This window comes from Lygodium microphyllum, chromosome 7, assembly GCF_053477565.2.
Source record: "Lygodium microphyllum isolate KBCC chromosome 7, Lygodium_microphyllum_v1.1.10, whole genome shotgun sequence".
Classification (NCBI taxonomy): Eukaryota; Viridiplantae; Streptophyta; class Polypodiopsida; order Schizaeales; family Lygodiaceae; genus Lygodium; species Lygodium microphyllum.
In genome coordinates, this window is record NC_141141.1 from 131,248,929 (window position 1) to 131,265,456 (window position 16,528).

At 39.3% G+C, this 16,528-nt stretch overlaps 1 long non-coding RNA gene across 2 annotated transcripts in view; it reads right to left on the reverse strand.

The window, feature by feature from the left end:
* LOC148033963 (uncharacterized) overlaps positions 1-5,269 on the reverse strand; it is a 34,993-nt gene extending 29,724 nt beyond the window's left edge. For both annotated transcript variants that reach the window (XR_015691479.1, XR_015691478.1), the window contains exons 1-2: positions 4,900-5,269; positions 4,174-4,771 (exon numbers count right to left, since the gene is read on the reverse strand). This is a non-coding gene — a long non-coding RNA (uncharacterized LOC148033963). The remainder of the gene's footprint in view (positions 1-4,173; positions 4,772-4,899) is intronic.
* Positions 5,270-16,528: the final 11,259 nt, after the last annotated feature.

A 16,528-nucleotide genomic window follows, 5' to 3' on the forward strand; every position in this document is an offset into this window, starting at 1 on the left:
AAAACTTATGATAAGAACTTACTATCAAAACTTATCTTAAAAACAAAAATCCATGATAAAAGCTAAATGCTCGTCTATATCTGCGTTTATCTACGTGTCTAAATCTGCGTCTATTTGCGCGTCTAACTTCGCCTCTATACACGCGTTTACGTAAACTTAGACGCGCATATACACGCGAAAATAGACGCAAACGTCAAAATTCAAAAGATACTTGAATCATTTCTTTTCAAACTGCGCCTTTCCTTTCCTGCGTTTTTTACACGTTCTGAAGCTCGAGTTTAGCCGACATGCAGTCTCTTCATGCCTCACCTCCTCATGACTCACCTCTTCTTTCACTTCAAAGAGACAAGAGAGGAAAAAGGAAAGCCAAGGAGAGGAAGAAAGAGAGAACAAGAGAGAGGAGAACAAGAGGAAGAAGAAGCAAAGGGAGGAGACAACAAGCAGCAAGCAAGCATCAAGGGAGAGTAACTCACCAAGGAGAGAAAGAAGGAGAAGGAAGAAGCGCCACCACCCGCCACACCAAACACCCAAGGTAATTTCCTCTCTCTCTCTCTCTCTCTCTCTCTCTCTCTCTCTCTCTCTCTCTCTCTCTCTCTCTCTCTCTCTCTCTCTCTCTCCCTCTCTCTCTCTATGTATTAGGATCTATGATTGCATTTTGTATAGCACAAATAAATCATGAATGGCGGTCGTCGGACTGAAATCAGCCGACTGAGCGTGTTTACCAACGCGTCTGTACTGAGACACGAGAATACAAGTGCTCTGCATAGAAGAAGCTTTGACTTCAGAGTCGCCTCTCTAAGTGCATGTATCATGCATGTGAGACGCAGGAATACATGCGCCTGCCCAGAAGCTTTGACTTCAAAGTCGCGTCTCCAAGCGCGTGTATTTTGTATTCCACACGCAAGGATATACGCGCGCCCAGAAGCATTGACTCTAGAATCGCATCTGATAGCGTGTCTATGCTGCATTTCAAATGTGGATATACACGCGCTCTGACCAGAGGGTTGACTTTAGGGATGCGTCTGAGAGCGCATCTATCCTACATTTTAGACGCGATCATACACGTGCCAGCCAGCTCTGATAAAAAATAATTTTTTATTTCTGGAATCGTACAAATTTATCTTTTTCCTGTGTTTTTTTTTTTGCAGATGTCGCATCCTGGTTCATCTAGCAATGACCCGGATTTGGATCGCATGAATGATACATTGGGCTTGTTCGGTAGAGAGGTCAATGTATTTTTTGGAGGTTTTCCTAGTAATAAAGACTTCATGGGAGAGATGACCAGACACCTTGGTCGCTCTCCCACAGCAGACGAGATGTTCAGCGTCATGTCTGAAACGCCTCTGACGTCTTTGCCTAGCACTGCGTCCCAAACACCAAATGTCCAAACTCCAATTGCAGGTACTCCAGGTGCAGCACTTGTACATGCATCGACTGAAGCACAAGTGTCAGCCGACACACGTGCATTTGCAGAAGCACATGCATCTAGCGAGGCAGAGGGTAGTCGATAGAGAGGGAGGAGGGAGAGTCGAGGGGGAGGACGAGACTTGTGTGGGGGTTGCCTAGGAGGTGGCGAGCAATCACTCTCGCCAAAAGATCACGTAGAGGAGCCTGTACGCCATTACTATAGAGTTACAAATACTGGTGGCATCTTCCATGATGATGAAGGAAGGGATGTAATGGTGTATATAAGAAGCGTCGTACATGCGACATATAAAGATTATTTCGTTTACTTCAAGAATCAGAAAAGCGGCTTGTGGCAGGAGGTGTTGAGGACAGTCCATAGGAGGTACCTAAATCCTGAGGGTCAGTGATTCTCAGATGATTGGGGATGCACAAAAGTGAGGGATTTGCTTCACAACAAAAGATCCCACCTCATGACATGCGCCAGGGAGTCAATGCGGAGACAGGAGGAGGGGCGTGGAGCCTATAGCCAACCACCTATGTGCCACCGCATAGAGTGGAAGAAAGCCAAGAAGAAAGCAGCAGAGAAAGTGAAGAGTCGCCAGCACGCAGAGACGCGATGCAATCCAAATGGAAACCATGGGATCGTCGCATTACGGATCAGGCAGCAAAGAGTCGTGGGAGGCAGAGTTTGTAAGTATATTTTGATTTCTAGTTTTTTAAAATTTATATTTCTTTCAATTCTTTATATAATTTGTTCTAATACATTGTGTCTCATAATTGTTTGTATATATCATAATTGTTTTGCAAACTACTATTGTTGGTAGGATACCTACTCCTAGAGAGGTAAGTTACCATCGAGGCCATAACAGCGCAGCCACATGGCTTCACTTCTATGAGGAGGGTCTCATCATTGAGGAGCAATACAACCGGGCTATGAGAATTCGACAGCCAGATGAGGTATGTTTTTCTTACTTTCCTATTAAAAATATAGCTAATTATAACTTTTTCATTGCAATTGTACGTAAGCAACCTTGATCTTTTGTGTGTGTAGGCGAACCCCAATGTGGAGCATAGCGAGGAGGGGGATAGCGACGCTAGTAGCTATGGTGGTGCTAGCAAAGATGTTTCTTCTTTAAATTCGTAGAGGAGCACCATACCTTCTCTATGGCCTTGTTTTCTTGTATATCTATTATCCATCTTTGAGCCTATCACTTGCGGCCATGCTTTAGGTCGCAAGCACTTAAACTCCCCATGTAAATGTGTTTTATCTATAATGAATACATGGATTTTTGTTTTCAATTCTCGTGCTTTCAGATCCATTGTATTTTTTCCAAATGCACAACCAGAGAGCATGTGGTAAAGCAACCACATGCTCTCTGGTTTTTTTTTCCAGTTCTGTTTTGCATATCTATCTGCGTGTCTAAATTGCAGAAAACACGCGTTTATAAGCGCGTCTAAAATGCAAAGTACACGCACTCATACACGCACTACATAATTCAAATTTAAAAAAAGAAATTAAATATCTTTTTTTAAAATGAGATTTTTTGTTTTGCGTTCGCGTCTGTGGGCACTTGTAAAAGCGCGTCTATGGGCGTGTCTATATGCCCATCTAATTTGCCATATAGACGCGTTGGTAGACGCACAAAAGAAATTAAATAAATAACAATTTTATTTTTTTTAATGCGCGTGTATATGCGAGTCTATTTCTACGTGTAAACTTCTTCATACATGCGACTATAGACACGAGTTTGTAGACGCGCAAATAGACGGGTGGGTAGACACGTCGAGTGCATCTAAGAGGCCTTTTTGTTGTAGTGAAAGGAAAACAAAGAAATTCAAAGCTTGTCCAATGCACATCAATAGGAAGGTTTGGTTCAATGATATGTTGTGAACTTGGTACACAACATTAGAGAACATACCCATATTGGGTGCAAGAATTGGAGCAACAATACTTTGAGAGGAGCAAGATTGTTTGTATACTTTATAGCACAGATTGTTTTAGACTGCTCAATCAGATCCGGGTATTCTAAGCGAGTCCAAGCTGTTATAGCGCATATTGTTTTTAGACAGCTCTATTAGATCCGAATATTATGAGTCCAAGCTGTAATGCACACTCCTATCCTAGGCTTGTATAGGATAAGGAAGATGTCTCCTATCCTAGGCTTGTATAGGATAAGGAAGATGTCTAATGGCATTGTCTTGAGCATAATGGAGGAAGTATCCACATTGATAAGTACGAGCATAATGGAAGGCACGTCAGGATAGGGAGGGAGCATTTTACGCATTGATAACTATGATCCAAGGAGAATGAAAGGCAAGGCAGGCATGAGAAGGAAAGGCAGGGAGAGCTATACCTCCAAAGAAGGATAGATGGAATGTCTGATTAAGGTCTAACCTATTTCGGTTTGTCTGTGCACGAAGCAGTTCCGAATGTATCATACAAGAAAGGATGCAGAGCTTCTTAAGGTGTTACACTAGAAAGCTTGACAAGTTATTTGCAGAGTCAATATTCTGCGTTTCATGATGATCAGGCGCACCCGGCCCATTTTAGTGCATCTCAGTGAGTAGACCTAGCATGCATGATCGATGTTCTCTGATTTATGATTTAGCTTCCAAGCATGCTTGTGCCGACATTAGCCAGTGATCATATGACACATACCAAACATGGAGTATACTGTTCATGGATATATGATGATGTAAGGTTATGCTATATGGGCAAATGCTGATGCAAGAGACTGAAAGTCGAGATGCCAATAATTCACATACCCGGAAAGGAAATATCTGCGCCGCCATATGTTAAGGGATGGTGCGTCCCACGGGCTTGGACATAATCACATCATTGGGTCACACAGAAGACTGGCAGGACCATTGGATCAGATGTGATGCAGTAGTGGCTATAAGCGACCGCAGCTGATGATGATGACGACTATGAATCTGAAGCAACGATCGTCTACTGAGACGGGACGCAGTGGCTGACATATAATAATTGCAGCTGCAGCTGATCAGGACCGTGATCTGAAGCAGCATCATCAAGATTCTCATCTCAAAATTCTTATATGGTATTGGCCGCTCGACATGTCGACGAATTAATGAACAGAATCGTCCTCCGATTGCTGTTTTGGGAGTATCAATGATGAATCGGGGCCGTACTCAATCCTACTCTGCAAATCGGTCAGATCCGTACTCGGCTGCAGCTTACATACTCGCAACCCAGCAACTCTCTCTCTCTCTCTCTGTGTGCGTCTGTGTGTCGGTGTACTGTGAATCGTGATTATCCGTCTCGAAGGTAGTCGGCAGGTATATATACATATATATATATAAAGAGCTCCAAGGTGAGAAACTTGATGATGCTTCTTCAGGTAAACTGCGGGCAGAGATCGAGATTATCAATACCCCAATAAATATCAATACGTCGATCTTGTACAGGGAAATTAAGAAGAAAGAAAGGAAAGTCGACACAAAGAGATGATACGATCGCATGCTGACACTCACCATGCAATTATCAGGTGCGGCAGAACTGCAGCAGCATCGATCTGCGCTTTCAGTACTGCAGTGATCGATGATCATAGAACAGACTCTCTCTCTCTCTCTCTCTCTCTCTCGGGGTAGATAATAGCAGATGGGGAGACAAGTATATATCTGGCAGACCCCTATAATCTGCTCCGAGAAAGAGTATGATGATGATGATCAAATCGTCGTGTCGGAGACCGTTTTATGCTTTTTCTGTAAATGTTTCCAACCTCGGCTCGAGTCCTTTCTAGTCTTTTTCTGTAAATATCAATTTGGGACAACTTTCGACAGGGCCGCCTCCCGGCCCTTCTGTTTTTTATTGTGTCATCGAGAGGATCGTCGAGGACCCCCCTGAGACCATTCGCTCTCTCCCGGAGCACCCCCCTCCCCCACTATTACCTACCAATGCATCATCAACATCCAGCTCAGAGATATGTATCCCAGCTTCCGACCTGCAGTGGACGTCCTCCTCTATGTTTGGAAACCCGCAAGCCCATTCAAAAGGATCCCATCCATCCAAGGATCCCATCCATCCAAGGATCCCATTCAAAAGGATCCCATCCATCCAAGGCTTTAATCCTCCCTAGAGGGGGCACATCATGGTGAAACCCACTCCTATTAGGCCATGGGCTATGACTATCTAGTATGCTCCACACATGAGCTTCCACGCAAATAGACCGTGTCACGCGTGGATTTCACTTTTCCGTTAGCGTGTTAGAGTACATGAACCAAAGAACAATTCTTCATAAGCATCAAGAACAATTCTTCATAAGCATCGACAAATAGAGTAACCACACCAATAGAAGCAATCTTGTTGGTGAAAAATCACTTTTTTGCTACTGGGCATAGTGGTTTGGGTGTGGGTTGAGTTATATACGTGTGTGAGAGTTCAAACCCTACACACCGCATTCCCAAAGGCATCATAAGATATTTGTTCGCTTCTAAAAATCACTTTTTCCCCTCATGAAAAGTGAGGCACCATGGTGGTTCAACACATGCGTGTGAGCTAGAATGTATAAGTGCAATAATAGTTACTTGTTTCTATCATTGTACCACATGTGCATTAAGGTATAAGAGTACAGAGGGGGATGTTGTTTGGTAGATTACTCACTAAATACCAAGGTTTAAAGTCAAGTGGATTGTAAAAATTTCAAAAAGAACCTTCAAATTTCAAAGAAGAAGATTTAAAACCTTGCACTTTACACAAATTTTAGTTATAAAGACGGGAAATTTGTGTAGTTTGACTCAAAAAATTTCCATCATTTTGAGTTAAAGGTTTTAGTGTTTTCGAGCAAAAATGTTTTCATGAACATTGTTGATATCATCCAATAATATCTCTCACTAGGTGCTACCAAGGCAACCTCTCATCATCATGTGGCACACCTTAACCATGGCCCTTAATACTTAGCTCCCCTTTCACATGATAGAGAGAGAGAGAGAGAGAGAGAGAGAGAGAGAGAGAGAGAGAGAGAGAGAGAGAGAGAGAGAGAACACTATTAGTACCACCTCTCATCATCATGTAACACCACTTAGCCCTTGCCCTTAAGTCTTACTTCACCAGAGTAGAATCTCTCATGTGACACTAGTACTTAACACTTGCCCTTAATATTTAACTCCTATTTTTACTCATTTCTTAATGAGACTTTATAGTTGACAAACATTTTAGCCACTAATGATTTTTGCACTAGAAAATCCTTGAATACCATTAATGTGCATGATTCTTTTAACAATGACAAGTTTTCCCCTTAGCTCTATAGATGTTGGAAGTTCTTCGAATTTTCACCATATTATGTTCATCTTATATTCATCAATAGCAAGGAAAATATGTCTTATGCACTGACTTAGTCTCTTCATATGCATGAAACATGTTAGATGTTAATGTATGTACCATACTTGTTAATAAAAGTTCAAGTAATCATTGTTGATGTTATCAATGTGTAGAAAGAAGAGACCAAGTGTTTTCACTAATGAAGGTCGTTTATTCTCTAAGGTTAAATTTTACATGATGACCATCAAATTGCTAATTAGGTTGCATTAGTATATTAATTAGGTTGGAGTGTGGTTTGCCATATTATCTCAAGCCAATCATCTTAGAGGAAGAATCCTAATATTATCTCCCAAGTTCATCAATCCCTGGTGGTAATATTAATATTTTTACTTTTCATTGTTGGGGATCTTTTAATACCCAATGATGACCCAATTGAGTGGTTTTTGTTGGTTATTGACTAATTGAGACTCCTAAAGCGTGTAATGCTAGCCTAATCACCTCTTTGGAATAAGAATGATAGCTTCATTGAAATCTCTATTCTTAGATCATTGACTCACTCACAATGCACCAACCTAGAAATATCAAACACAAGAGTTTGAAATGTAAACCAAAGTATAAGACAATTTAGTATATTGATGCAATGGGGATAAAATATGGTTATATGTATTGTTGAGAGTGGAATTACCATGTTATTGACTTATTATAATATTTGTCACTAGGAAATTTCTTCATACTTTAGTTTTCTAGCATATTCACTTTTATACATCCTCCATACCTCTCACTATAATGAACCATTGCACCTAACCATCCTAACACTTTCTTCGCACCGTTACTTTTTGAGTATACTCTTTTTCATACCTCTCACAAGCTATAATGAACCACCCAGTTTCAGTATAGTCATATGAAGGTGATGTACATAATAGACTAAACTTGTAAGCAATATAGGAATTCACGCATGTCATTACACTTATGTAATGTACATTTGGCAATGTAACAGATAGTCTTGTTAACATCACTTTAGTACCTTTTATGATACTTCAATGCATCAAAACCTATATTAATTTGTAGAGGCAAAGAGTAGTGTACATGGCATACTCAACCTTTACACCATACAATTTCATTATGCATGGCACATAATCATAGCAATGAATATCTTGGTTGTTCATTTTTAAAGTGAAGAACCATAATATACTTAAACTGCTAGAAACAATACCACGTACATCATGCTAAGTAGCTACATGAATATGTTTAGCCCGACATGGTTAGGCCCATGAATCCAAAAGTTGCTCCTACACTTACAATGAAGTCAAAAAAGACATGCAATCGTATGAAAATACTCGTGGAAACCACATGTCATAGCACAATTAAAGTGTATAGAAAGTAATTGTGGAAATCACATGCCGTAGCATACATACTTTTTTTTCATTTTGACATAAGTTTAAAGTAAAAAGAATGTATGACTCTTGTCATGATGTTTGTAGCGTGTAGGTTCAACAAAATGCCGAGAGAATCTAAATGGTTAGATGTTGCATTAGCAATGCTTCAATTCTCTAGCAATTTATGTAGATAGAAGATTCTTTGTGTTTCACTTTACAAAAGTCGCTAAATACCACCTCAAGATGATTCATGTAAAAATTCATCAAGCCGGCTCCAAAAAGGTTCTTTATCTTTAAGCTTTGTTCTAGGGCAAATGTGGATCTTTCTCTATATACATGAAAAGAACCTTCACTTTTGGTTGGCATGACCAACAAAATACTTATTTGCACATTCAAAGCTTGAAGAGAAGATGGAACATAAAATATTTTAAAATTAGATTAAGCACCCTTCTCTCTAGACCAAGCTAGTATTTGGTCAAGGAACACAACAGTATCTTTTTTGTAATGTGATAAAAAATTTAAAACAAAAGAGGGCCGGTCACATATTCATAATTCCTTTCCAAAAGCACCGAAGGGGTTGTTTAAAGGTTTGTCGAGAGTCAATGTTAAAATTTTATAAGAGGTCCACTATGTGCTAACTACTATATTACTAATAGTACCATTATACTTTCCTGTAGTATAAAACTAGGATTTGCATTCCACTTTTTTAGTTTTTATGCTCTTATCTCAAAAAAAAGATCAAACCAAAAAGGAAGTAGGTAACCTAATCATGTAATTTATACATTAAGGAAGGCCTAATAAAAAGTGATAATGACAATAACAAGTACATGTATAACTTTAAAAATGTGCAAGTAAGGAGGGAGGGGGGAAAACATTGTAAAAATTCATTATATGGAGTGTCGATTTTCATGTTGTCCCACTATGCTTTTGTCTCTTTCAACACAAGCAAGATCACACATCTCTTGCTCCCCACCATCCACTATATATAATTATGTTGCACATCAACCTTAAATGTTCTACTTTGAACTTAGTCATCTTCCCCCTTTTAAGAAATGCATTATTGTACGTGATCATCCTCTCCATTGTGCCAATTCTTCCTATTAGGATATTATCCACATGCTAACCTCTTAAAAATGTATATGACATTGTATCTGGCTATTCTATACAATAAGAAAAAAAATTAGAGTCTATAAATTCCATGTCGAGAATATATTGGGTTGTGATTCATGAACCTAAGAACCAATTTTATTCAAACTTACTAACTTACTATTCAACTAAAATGTGGTAGTATGGTATCCTCTTATTGAAATGCTACGCCACAAAAATATGATGAGTACATTAGATCCTTACGTATATTCTATAGTTGTATTCTAGTTTACAAAAAGCCACTATAAATACTTTTGATACTACATGAATACCTTTGTAAGTAACACTCTTTGGCATGCCAATGTTACGGCATTAATGTTGCAAGCAATTTTTCAAAAGGTGTACAATGTGTGGAAATTTTATATCCTACTACTTCAAACGTATCTGTCTTGTCTTCACATGCATGTGACCCTTCAATAACATATATTTACTTTAGTGTAATTTTGTCCAATTGATGTGACTAAACTATAAACCTTTCCATAGTTAAGATTTCTTATAGTTGTTTTGGTTATTAGAAATTTGTTTAATAGAAGAACTTGAACAATATTATTCTCTTATGATTAGGGGCATATTAGATGTCAAATTATTGACCTCCTAACCTAGCTAGAGAGTACGTCTTCCTTGACCTTTAATAGAAGTCAAACAATTTACTAAAGAATAAACATCTTCCACAAACAAATTAATAAATAGGATAAACTTTCCTAAACGATACTAACGAGATCTAATAAAAAGTTAATAGCCAAAAAACAAGAAGTGATCTTACAATGCTATTACCAAGGATAGCACACTTAACATAAAACATAGGAGCATTAGAATGGATGGCCAAAGATTATACAAAAGGCCACTAAGAAAAATCATATTTTTATCTTTGTTGCACAAGTAAGAGTGGATTGACACCCCAAAAAGGATGCTAGCTCATCAACATTTGGAGAAAAAAGTTGAGGTTTGTATCAACATATTTTATATCTATGCCACCTCTATATGTGCACTTATAGGCATGTTTGAAATAATTACTTACCTATATAATCTAAACATTAGAATCAATGAAAGCTCAACTAAATACAAGAAGAAAGCCATGGAGCAACTACACCAATGCTACAACAATGAAAATTGTAATCTTTATGCAATAGCTATATGGGTATTCATACAATGCACCTATGATTGACTAGAAGAATGAATCTTTGACTATAGCAAGAACTTGACATGAATATGCATCAACAAAAATTTTAACATAAAAAAAGAACTACTCTAGCAAAGATAAGAATATTCATATGGAAATGCAAAATTATCGCCTAAGTTTTGAAAATGTTTCATGGAAATATAATGAAGTAACATCATAGAAAGAAGTTCCATGTATAATGTCTTCGATTGGTAATACCTTGTCAATGATAACTACTAAAAGTATATCTATATCTTATAATTGTTAAATAGATTATTAAAACTAATTCTAGCTAGATCTCATCCAAAACTTTCCATTTTATGCTACTTTTCCTCGTGTCTGTTATCCTCCTCCACATAACACGACATATGGGGAATCTAGTGACATAAAAATGTGTTATTAAGAATATCACTATAGATGTTGCACTTGTCCTATTGCCATGCAACACAACTCACAACACCTCAAGTGATAAGAAACTAACAAGTTATGCAAATGTGAAGCCATTGTAGCTAGAGATGTCCTATTGCAACATATCATTTAGCTTTTTCTCTTGGGTGGCATATGACACACACACACACACACACACACACACACACACTCTCTCTCTCTCTCTCTCTCTCTCTCTCTCTCTCTCTCTCTCTCTCTCTCTCTCTCTCTCTCTCTCTCTCTCTCTCTCTCTCAAAATGTATGTTCTCATTGAGATGTGACAAATTAAAATATATTTGGTAGTCTTGTCCAATTTATCTACCTATTAAGAAGTCCTAGTGATTTTTTTAATTTGGAAAGCTTCAATCTCTTCTCTTTACTTTAACCTAACCTAACCTTTTAAAAAATACTTGTTTTAGGTATTCATGGTCAACCCATCACTAGCTAACGATTCTCATTTAGTGCATCTTTGGTATTCATAATCTCTCCTTCTTCTAAAGCTAGCCCTAGACTTAGCATTGAGAAGAAATGTCCTTGTATGATGACCAGACAAAGAGTCTGACAGATGTATTACATGTGCCATCAATTACAAAGAATCTAGTATCTGTTGGCCAAATGGTAGAGCAGGGGTTGCAAGTCCGATTCAATGCAAAAGGTTGTTTTGTAGAAGACTTTAATGATAAGTGCAGGTTGGTCGCAAAAGGAAGTAGAGTTGGCCGAATGTTCACTTTGGATGCTGGAATTCTTGCAATGGATGCTACTATGTATGCTAAAGGAAAAGGAGTAGTTGCAAATATTGAAATATGGCATAAACATATTGGACATGCAAATGTGCAAAGGTTGAAATTAATGCAGTCCAGAGGATTGGTTACAGGGTTGCCTTCTTTTACAGTTGCAGAATTGCATAAAGTCTGTGAAGCATGCAAGTTTGGTAAGCAGACAAGACAACCCTTCTCACATGACAGAGAAGTGAGTATAAAAATACTTGATGTAGTGCATACTGATGTTTGGGGGCCTACACAGAATGTATCTCTTGGTGGCAGCAAATACTTTGTCACAATTATTGATGACTGTTCAAGGAAGTTATGGATATACTTTATGAAGGAAAAAAGTGATGTGTTTGAGCACTTCAAATCTTTTAAGGCAGCTATTGAAACAAAAACAGGCTTAAAAGTAAAGTGCTTGAGATCAAATGGAGGGGGAGAGTACCTCTTTAATGAGTTCAGTGGCTTCTTGAGGACTCATGGGATAAAGAGGCAATTTACTTGCAGGTATATCCCACAGCAAAATGGTGTTGCAGAAAGAAAAAACAAGCATATTGCAAAAGTTGCACGGGCATTAATAGTTGAAAAGAATATGCCCAAACATTTTTGGTCTGAGGCTATCCATACTACTGTCTACATTATGAACAAAACTCCCACAGCTCTGCAGTTCATGGGATGACTCCTTAAGAATGCTTTACTGGCAAGAAGCCTGATGTATCACACTTGAAGGTATTTGGCAAGAAGCCTCAGACCAAACATTTTTGGTCTGAGGCTATCCATACTACTGTCTACATTATGAACAAAACTCCCACAACTCTGCAGTTCATGGGATGACTCCTTAAAACACCATATTGGGGAATATGGGAATTTCCTATAATTTTGGGACATGTGGTCAAATCTTTGGATTTGTCATAACTTGAACACTATAACTCCAAAGCAAGCGCTCTATAGCTCAATAGATTCCATTTTTCAAGTGCTTTCCAATGATAGGTCACATCATATGGTTTTGAGAAACTTATAGGCATGTTATCCAGGTGCCACCTTTTTAGTATTCAAAAAATGGGAATTGGGAGATTCCCAAACTCACTAGTATTGTGTTTTAAGAATGCTTTACTGGCAAGAAGCCTGATGTATCACACTTGAAGGTATTTGGTTGTGTTGCATACATTCATGTGCCAGATGAGCTACAGAAGAAGCTTGATCCAAAGGCAAAAAAATGTGTTTTTATTGGATACTCTTCAGAGCAAAAAGGGTATCGCTGTTATAACCCTGTCACAGGTGAGTTCAGAGTGAGTAGGGATGTTATCTTTGATGAGATGGGAAGTTGGTATACACCTGCTGTGATGTTTTGGATGATGATAATGATCAGGACAGCTATGTGTAGAAAGATAAACAAGAATCACGGAGTCTTAGTGGACCAGAAACATCATCTAGTACTACACCTATAGTAAGCCCTTGGTCTGGGAGACTAAGGAGTAGCTCCACATCTTCAGGTGGATCTATAAGTGTTGCAGGGAAGGACAAAGGAAAGAAGAAAGTATTGGATGGTAATGATCCATCTACCAGTCATTTGGGATTGGATGGAGATTCTAGTGGTTCGGAGAGTTTGGATGATGAGCTTGGCATTCCTTCAGTTAGGACTCCAGGTGTACAGAGAGCTCATAGTAATGTAAAGACTCCATTGAGTGATCCGGTGGTACGTAGATCTAGCAAGGTCAGATACCTTGTTAAAAGATTTGGTTTTGAAGGTTATGCAGCTCACCATTATGCTTATATGGTGAAACTAGTAGAGGATGTTGAGCCCACTTGTTTTGAGGATGCTGTTGGTCATGCTCATTGGGATACAGCAATGGATGAGGAGATGGCTACATTAAAAGCCAACAAGACTTGGGATTTGGTACCCTTGCCTAAGGGTAAGAAAGTTATTGGTTGTAAGTGGGTTTACAAAGTCAAGCATAATGCAAATGGCTCCATTAGCAAATATAAGGCTAGACTGGTTGCAAAAGGCTATGCTCAAACATATGGCATAGATTATGAAGAGACATTCAGTCCAGTTACTAGGATGGAAATTGTTAGGTGTGTGATTGCCTTGGCAGCAGCCAAAGGTTAGAGTTTGCAGCAAATGGATGTTAAGAATTCCTTCTTGCATTGTGAATTGCAAGAAGAAGTATATGTGGAGCAGCCAGCAGGTTATGAGGATTTAGAGCATCCCACATATGTGTGCAGGTTAAAGAAGGCGCTCTATGGGCTAAAGAAAGCACCTAGATCATGGTCTGACAAGATTGAAGAGTATCTTGTCAATATTGGATTTTGTATTTATGATGCTGATCACTCACTTTATGTGAGAAAGGGAGGTGCAAGGTTAGTCATCATAGTCATCTATGTGGACAACTTGATTATTACATGTGACAATGACAATGGGATTGCTGAAGTTAAGGACTTCTTGAAGAAGAAGTTTGAGATGAAAGATTTGGGTGAGTTGAGATACTTTCTTGGTATTGAGGTGATCAGATGTGATGATGGTATATGGCTGTCTCAAAGGCAATATGGCTTGGATATGTTCTCCAAGTATGGTATGACAGCATGTAAGTCTCTTTCAATACCATTAGAGCAAAATGTGAAGTTGAGTGCTGATGTTGGAAATGAGATAGAAGACCCTACTATGTTCAGGAGGATAGTAGGGAGTTTGATTTACATGACTATCACAAGGCCAGACTTGAGCTATGATGTTGGCCTTGTCAGTCAGTTTATGCAGATGCCTAGAAAGCCTCATTTGGATGTAGTTAGACGTATATTGAGGTATGTGAAGTCCACTTTACATTATGGACTTTTTTATGAGGCAGGTAAGGATGTATAGGTCTTTGGATACACAGATGCAGATTGGGCTGGTAGCATGTCAAACAGAAGATCTACAAGTGGATTCATGTTTTCCCTTGGTAGTACAGCAATTACATGGAGCAGCAAAAAGCAACCTACAGTTGCTTTATCGAGTATAGAGGCTGAGTATAGAAGTGCTGCTATGGTAGCATGTGAGATGGTATGGCTGCAAAAGTTATTAGGTGATTTGGACATGCAGGGAGATGGTCCAATTGTCATTCATTGTGACAACATGAGCAACATACAACTAGCTAGGAATCCAGTGTTCCATGCTAGGACAAAACACATTGAGGTGCACTACCACTTTGTGAGAGAGAAGATACTTGCAGGAGAGATTGACTTGGTATATGTCAACACACAGGATCAGATAGTTGACATTTTCACAAAGGCATTGGGTGCAGAGAAGCTTCGAAAGTTTCGAAGCTTACTTGGAGTTGCAGAGATAGAGTTGAGCTTGAGGGGGAGTGTTAAGATGGCAAGCTCAACATGTGCGGACATTGATGATGGACCACCTGGCTAGATGGGTCCGCACGTCTACACTTAGCACATTGGTGGTCATTATGATACTCACATGGCCACTGACTTATCACTTATTATATTTAGTTTGTTACACCTACCTACAGCTGGCAAAGACATAGCACCAATCGATTAGTGTAGTCGGTTATGCACTGTTTGACTTAGTAGGCCACTTTCCTTTATGTTGTATCCTATCTATACTTTGTGTACATTGTATAGTGAGTGGAAGAAGAAAAAAAAACCAACAAGAAAACGTTTTGGCTTCCATCTCTCTTCTTGTGTTCTTGAGTGAGTTTCCTCTTGTGTATACAGTGTGTGTTTGGCGTAGCAGCTCAAGCAAGTCCCCCCACCACGCGATTCTTGACAAGATCTACTTTTTGAGTAGTCATGTTTGGTTTCTCGATTTCAATCATGAGGGGCTCAGCCACTCCAATGTTGTTGACTTGAGGCTTGGATTTTCATTTAGATTTCCTCCTTCGCTTCTTTGCTTTTGATACGATCTGGCCTTCAGCTAATAGAGGTGGTTTAGCAGGAGGCTTTGGTACCCAAAATCCATTGGTCATTTGTGTAATACCCTTGAGCATGTAGCAATGCATTGGATAACCATCACAGCATTGTGGTGGCTCTCCATCGATACCTTCGTCTATAAGGCTTGGGTTTCTTTTGTGGTCTTCTACGATATTTGTAAGTCCAAAGCCTATCCTTGGCATTGTCTCCTAACCTTCTTCTTTCAAGCATGGCCTTGCTCAGTGGTTCTCTTTGTTGAACATGAGCTTGTATCAACTCTTTCAACAAGCCCTTGCTCTCATCACATGATCTCTAATTGGCCTAGTAGCGTCCATGCTTCATAGGTCAAGATATTAAAATTTTCTCCTTCATCAATGAGAGCATCTACACTATGCTCTCTTTTTGCAGTGAGTTTACCCTAAGATAAGCATGCGGTACTATGTCTTCATCTTTCGAGTCTTGGCTTATAAATGTAAACCTTCTGATATATGCCTTTGAGTCCCCAACTACACAACTAGATGTGGATTCTCCACTGATGTCTTGGGTCGTCTGTGCAGTGTTATTCAAGGTGCATCTATCATCAAGAATGTCATGTCTAGTCATCCTCGTAGTTGTAGCTTGATGTTGTTGCATTTCGCTTTGACTAGATGCAGTCCGAATGCAACACATACATGTTTTTGCGGTGTGACCTTTTTGCCCTTATTGGCTAGATTGGCCCTTTGAGGTTCTAGGGTCTTTGTTGTGGATATGGGCTTTTGGTTGTTGTTTTGCAAGTGAGAATCCATGCTTGTGTAGAGCCATTACTACATTAGAATTTAATTTGGAGGACCTGTCACGGCGTGCTTTTCTTTCCAACCTACTTGGGGGAGGTGCGGAGGGGGCAGAGCCCCCTTTGCGGATGTTTGGGAGCACAGTCCCCCTCGGCCTGTAGGGCCGTCACGCTAAATATCATATGTGATTTGAAGGAATGTTTCTCAAGTTTTGAACTACTTGCTCTAGATTTCAATCTAGTGATAGATCTATGATGTGCTTTTGGCTCTATATGGCCTTTGGGTCAGTTTTAGGGTCTACA